This window comes from Symphalangus syndactylus, chromosome 9 (genome assembly GCF_028878055.3).
Source record: "Symphalangus syndactylus isolate Jambi chromosome 9, NHGRI_mSymSyn1-v2.1_pri, whole genome shotgun sequence".
NCBI lineage: Eukaryota > Metazoa > Chordata > Mammalia > Primates > Hylobatidae > Symphalangus > Symphalangus syndactylus.
The window spans coordinates 27,473,579-27,479,702 of record NC_072431.2 but is presented as its reverse complement, the minus strand read 5'-3'; the positions used below and the strand labels follow the sequence as shown (position 1 = coordinate 27,479,702).

Genomic DNA, 6,124 nt, shown 5'->3' with positions numbered 1-6,124 from the left:
ATTCACTCACATTCAGTTGCTCTTTGTTGTGCTTTAATATTGGGGGAAGGAGGACTTGGCAGTGAGTATGGAGATGAGGAGTCTCTTTCCTCCTTTTAGAGGAAAGGTTGTGTCATCTTTTTGGCAAGTCACTTTCCCTCCCTACGCCTTCCTTTCCATGCCTGTAACATGAGATAGTTTTATTACATGAATTCTAAGTCTCTGCCCATTCCTAATGTTGGCCTCTTAATAAATTCAACTTTTCATTGTGTGGTGTTATTCTTCTTCAAGAAATGGATTAGAAATGTTACCATAAAGAGCTGGAAGTCATGAATTAATTAGGAAGCCCATAGTCCAAATCTAACTGTAAAAATGCCTTGGTTTCATCTTCTGGAACAAAATGATGTTTTTTTGGGGGTTCTGCTGATGAACAGAAACTGTCTTTTAAAGATCACAGTTTCTATCTTGGAGATCTTTTCCACTGACAGATACTTCAGCCTCATCCACATATTTAAATGTACTTTGATCTTTCTTTGTTTTGCAAATTTCCTTTTGAAACAGTCTGTGTGAACATTAGAGGTGCCAAACCGAGACTAAAGACCACTAAAATCTGGCAGAGCTACACATGTGAAGTATTCAGCAGCTCAAATATGTTTACTTTACAGAGTCCATGTTCAAAATAAGCGATTGCTTTTACACAATTTCTTATCAACTCCAAACTGAATTGTATTTCTTCTTTTATCTATAAAGGAAATAGGAAGCTTGATAAGAATCACTGTTTAAATTTTATAAGTACCGTTGTGTTAACGTGAAGTTATTCTTTTCTGGTCTATCTTCCTGTTAAAAGATGGCCTTAACAGAAATATAATTCAGGTCATTATTACCATGACGTATTAGAGTGAGAAGAAAATAGATGATTCTTTTTTTTCCTTAGAGATGGAGGTCTCACTCTGTTGCCCAGGCTGGAGTGCAGTGGCACGAACATGGCTCACTGTAACCTCGACCTCCTGGGCTCCAGCAATTCTCCTGCCTCAGCCTCTCAAGTAGCTGGGACTACCGGCACGCACCGCCACAACTCGCTAATTTTTGTATTTTTTGTAGACATGGGGTTTTGCCCTATTGCCCAAGCTTGTCTCAAACTCCTGAGCTCAAGTGACCTGCTCACCTTGGCCTCTCAGTGTTCTGGGATTACAGGTGTGAGCCACCATGCCCAGCCTTGGTGATCTTTTAAACCCAGAAATCAAGATCTTAATACAAATATTTTAGCAGATGACCAGTGAAATTGAGGGTACTGTTCTGTGATTTTTTTTCTTTCCTTTTCATTGTCAGATCTTCTTCGTGACAGTTCTGTACTTTAGCCCAGAATCTCTTGGTATACTTGAAGCTTTCTCATCACTCATGCTTCATTGATATAACTCTTAGCCTGACTAGTGTATTAATGTTAAAATCTGATGGGAATTTTTACAATCTTCACCACATTTCCTTGCTCCTAATCAAAATGTGTGTTGTTTCTTAAAGAGTCATTTTGTTAGTGGCTAACACTCTTTATTTATTTTATTTTATTCTATTATTTTTAATTATACTTTAAGTTCTGAGATACATGTGCAGAATGTGCAGGTTTGTTACATAGGTATACATGTGCCATGGTGGTTTGCTGCATCCATCAACCCGTCATCTACATTAGGTATTTCTCCTAATGCTATTCCTCCAATAACCCCCCACCCCTCAACAGGCCCCCGTGTGTGATATTCCCCTCACTGTGTCCATGTGTTCTCATTGTTCAACTCCCACTTATGAGTGAGAACATGCAGTATTTGGTTTTCTGTTCCTGTGTTAGTTTGCTGAGAATGATGGTTTCCAGCTTCATCCATGTCCCTGCAAAGGACATGAACTCATCCTTTTTTATGGCTACATAGTATTCCATGGTGTATATATGCCACTTTTTCTTTATCCTGTCTATCATTGATGGGCATTTGGGTTGGTTCGAAGTCTTTGCTATTGTGAATAGTGCTGCAATAAACATACGTGTGGATGTATCTTTATAGTAGAATGATTTATAATCCTTTGGGTATATACCCAGTTATGGGATTGCTGGTTCAAATGGTATTTCTGGTTCAAGATCCTTGAGGAATTGCCACAGTGTCTTCCACAATGGTTGAACTAGTTTACAGTCCCACCAACAGTGTAAAAGCATTCCTATTTCTCCACATCCTGTCCAGCATCTGTTGTTTCCTGACTTTTTAATGATTACCAATACTTAAAAATGGATTTTGTGCTGGAAATATTTTCAAATTCAGCTTTAGTTATACTGAAGCAGGCATACTTTTCTATATTATATGCAAGTGATAATTACTTGCATATAATACTATAGATTATATATTAACTCTGAGAAGTTCTTTGTAAGATACAAATGGTATCAGTATTAGTATTCGTATTGCTTTCCAATGAATGACTACTGCTCCAGTTTATTTGTGTATTCATATATAGCTCTCAAACTAGAGAAAGAAGAATTCGGTGACGGAACAAATCTTTGTAAAGAGAATCTAAATTTGGGGACAAAACAATGTTTACTTACATGGAAAATTTCTGAAATGTATGTTATTATAAAAGTTAATTTCCCTCCTGAATAAATGATACGTGATTTTCATATTATCATACTAGTTTGAACAGCTGCAAAGAAGTGCTTAGATAAAAATAAAAAAAATTTCAGATCCAAATTTTGCTTTCAAATTAACAGGTGCAAAATATTCCAGGATATGAACTTCTGTTTGAAGAAAGCGTTTAGCTTGGGATACACAGACTGGCTATGATTGAAATGCATTTATTGGTAGTAAAATCTTTTACAAACAAGGTTTTTACATATATTAGAAAGAGTGAAAAACTTAGCCCTCTTTACTGAGCAATATTAGTAATTGCAAGGAGCAAGTCACTGGACAAACAACCCTTCTACGCAGGTAGTTTAGGTGTTGTCAATGTAGAATCACCCATTTCTATGTCTTTGAGTGTGTTTTAGAGAAGTGCTGATTGTCAAGGAGAATAAAACTTTAGTGAATGTTGTTTGTCTTTCCTGTGAGGAGACAGGAAACACAACCATTTGGGGTACATAAAACATTTGGAGTATAAAGATACAAATTCCATGTTGAATTCCGCTATTGATTATTGGCTTGTGTAAAATGGTAAAAGTACTATATTTGTAATTTGTTACTAAGAATCATTGTTTAGACCATATAATAACACAATATGACAGCATCATAATATTATTTCTATTATATACTCCAACGAAATGCATTTAAAATACAATTTGTAAAATGAATTAGATTGCTTTCAAATATTTAAATGTTTGATCCTACGCTCATCTATAAATGCTTACATTTTATGATAATTTAAGGTCTGTTTAAAAGTTTATAAATAATACAAAACTTTGATTTCATTTGGCTGTCTTTTTGTGCTTCGCTTCCTGAAAATTAGCAAAAGATGATCAAGAAGAGCATGAAAAAATCCCCTGAATCAATTGGCTTGCTTCCCTATACTGACAACAATTTACGTGTGTAAGGTAATTCTCTTTTGCCTGTGTTGCCTCGTTTTGCTTCTCCTTGCTTGGCACCATTCTTAAGCAATTTATTTATTCACTCATTTTCTCATTCACATATTCATTGTTTCAACAAATGTTTATTGATGCTGCTATGTGTCAGCTACTCTGCTCGACTTTAGGGATACAAAGATGAGCAAGGCAGATATGAAACCAGGCTGTCATGGACTTTCTGGTTTTTGGAGAAGAGAGACAACTAAATAATTAAGTTTCACTGTATGTGAGAGATGCAGTGAAAGAGGATTATGCTATGCTGTGAAAGCACCTAATCAAGTTTGGAGGTTTTGGGAAAAGCTTTAGTTTCTGTTCACATACTCAAATTATAAATTATTTAATCTTCAGTTGCTATTTGGTTAGAACATTTCTGACTTTATTGGCTTCCCATCGTTGCTGTAACAAGTTACCACAGATTTAGTCACTTGAAACAGAAATGTATTCTTTTATAGATTTGGAGGCCAGAATCTCAAAGTGGGTCTCTTTGGACAAAATGAAGGTATCGGCAAGTCCATATTCCTTAGGGAGGTTCTCTGGGAAAATGTGATCCCTTACCTTTTCCATTTCTAGAGATGCATGCCTCAACCCCGGACCCCTTCTTTCATCTGCAAAATCAGCAGCACCCTCACATCATCTCCTGTAATAAACTCTCTCTGTCTCCTCCAATTAATGTCACTGATGGTTACATTTAGGGTCCATGATGTAAGGTAAGATAATTGCCCCTCCTCAAGATCCTTAATTAAATCACATCTGCAACATTCCTTTAGCCATGTAAGAAAACATCCAAACATTCCAGAGATTAGGGTATAAATATTTGGAGGGGTTATTATGTAGCTGACCATACTGGTCCATAAAAAATTAGTGTCTATAAATAGTTACCTGAATGTGTAACCTAAGAGGTTCTTGTAAATGATATGAACAAATATTTTATACTCATTTTTGGAAAAGAAGTTCAAAATTTCTCTATGAGGTACTAAATCTTTATGGTTTAGTAAAGTTATAAAATCGCATTTTATAGTATCGTAAACTTTTGTATGTAACTCAAGAAAGCTGGGCTACATTCACGTAACTATTAGAAGGGCAGTGATAGCATGTGGACAGGATCAATCCTTTGACATTTCTACCTGTCTCATACAGCAGTTGCAGCCCCCCTTGACCATCTCAACTTGAGTCCCATGTGCACAGATATCATTTCACAAAAAGAAAAAGAATAATTACTGATTTGGCTCTGAAATGCTTACGTGTCCAGCCCTCCAGAGAACAAACCGGTACTTCATATGTATCATGAGGACTACCTTGCCCTAAATAATGTGTGGGCCTCACTATCCTGTCTCTTAGTTCCTTTTTCCTGAACTCTTCCTCCAGAGTTGTGGGTGTTTCTCTTCCAGTAAGAAAAGAAACCTATCAGCCACAAGGAATTCCAAGGGGGAGAGTATTTCATGAGAGACAGGAGTGTGTTTGCCTGGGTCTAGCTGTCGTTATGATTCCTTTATTCCTCCCAACAGAAATTCCACCTTCTGTTACAATAGTCTATTCTTATTAATTCCATTTGACTATTGTTCTGTTCTTCCCCCAGCCCTAGAGGAAGAATGGAGTGAGGTTGTGGGGAGAGACGTTCTTGAGGTATCTCAAAAGATATATTATATGGTCAAACTCATCAACACCTTGAGATAAAAGTAGAATATACGAGACTGAAGGCAAAATCGCATGAAGCAACTGAAGTTTTTGAACAGTAGCTAATAGCATAAAAATTAGGGTGAAGATAATAGCTGAAGAAAAGGAGATGAATGAACAAATAATTATTGAATGCCTATTGTGTTTCAAAATATTTGCTGGGTACATGACCTTTGATGCCTCTGTTTGTGTCATGAATTCTCTTTCTGTAGAAAGAACTAAGGCTGAGAAAAGTTAACTAATTTTCCAAGGCAACTCACGTAGTGAATGGCTATGCTTGTACTTAAAGTCTGGTTCGTCTGAATCCACAATCTATTGGTTTTTTGATATTCCAGGCCCTCTCCAGGGTGCCTGAGTTTGTTGTTTCATCACAGAATTACATGGAAGAGACTGGAAAGATAACTCTTCAAATGTCAAATCATTCTCCTATAAAAAATTTTGCCACAGCTGTTGAAATATGGCCTTAGGGTTTATGATAGAATTTGAACCAGCCCCATGGAAAATGCATCTTGACTGCTTTTTTTCCTTTCCCTGCCGAGCTCCTAATAGAAGATGGATGTCTATTGCTTTTCTCTTGATATTCATGGCACTGCTCCTCTCCATCCATAGGATTATCTTATGTAGGTAATAGTTCTTTCAAATTTTGGGTGGATTTTAAAATGACTTGCTCCAACAGGGTTCACTCTTCTAACTAACACAACCTCTGAGTAGGTTTAAATTCAATTAGTTTGGCTAGTGCCAAAATGTGATCAGCTATTAATGAGTGGTCTGAAGATTTTTTTTTTAAAACTGAAAGGGTGATTCTGTCATTCACTTCCTGAAAATTAGAAAAGCCCTTCTGATTTCATTTGCATGTTGAGATTTTCTATTATGACTTGTATTCAATTT

General features: G+C 36.4%; 1 long non-coding RNA gene across 2 annotated transcripts in view; it reads left to right on the top strand.

Moving 5' to 3' along the window:
- The first annotated feature begins 3,446 nt into the window (after positions 1 to 3,446).
- The window catches only part of LOC129489270 (uncharacterized), a 63,003-nt gene continuing 60,325 nt past the window's right edge, over positions 3,447 to 6,124 (top strand). For both annotated transcript variants that reach the window (XR_008659946.2, XR_010113633.1), the window contains exon 1: positions 3,447 to 3,527. This is a non-coding gene — a long non-coding RNA (uncharacterized lncRNA). The remainder of the gene's footprint in view (positions 3,528 to 6,124) is intronic.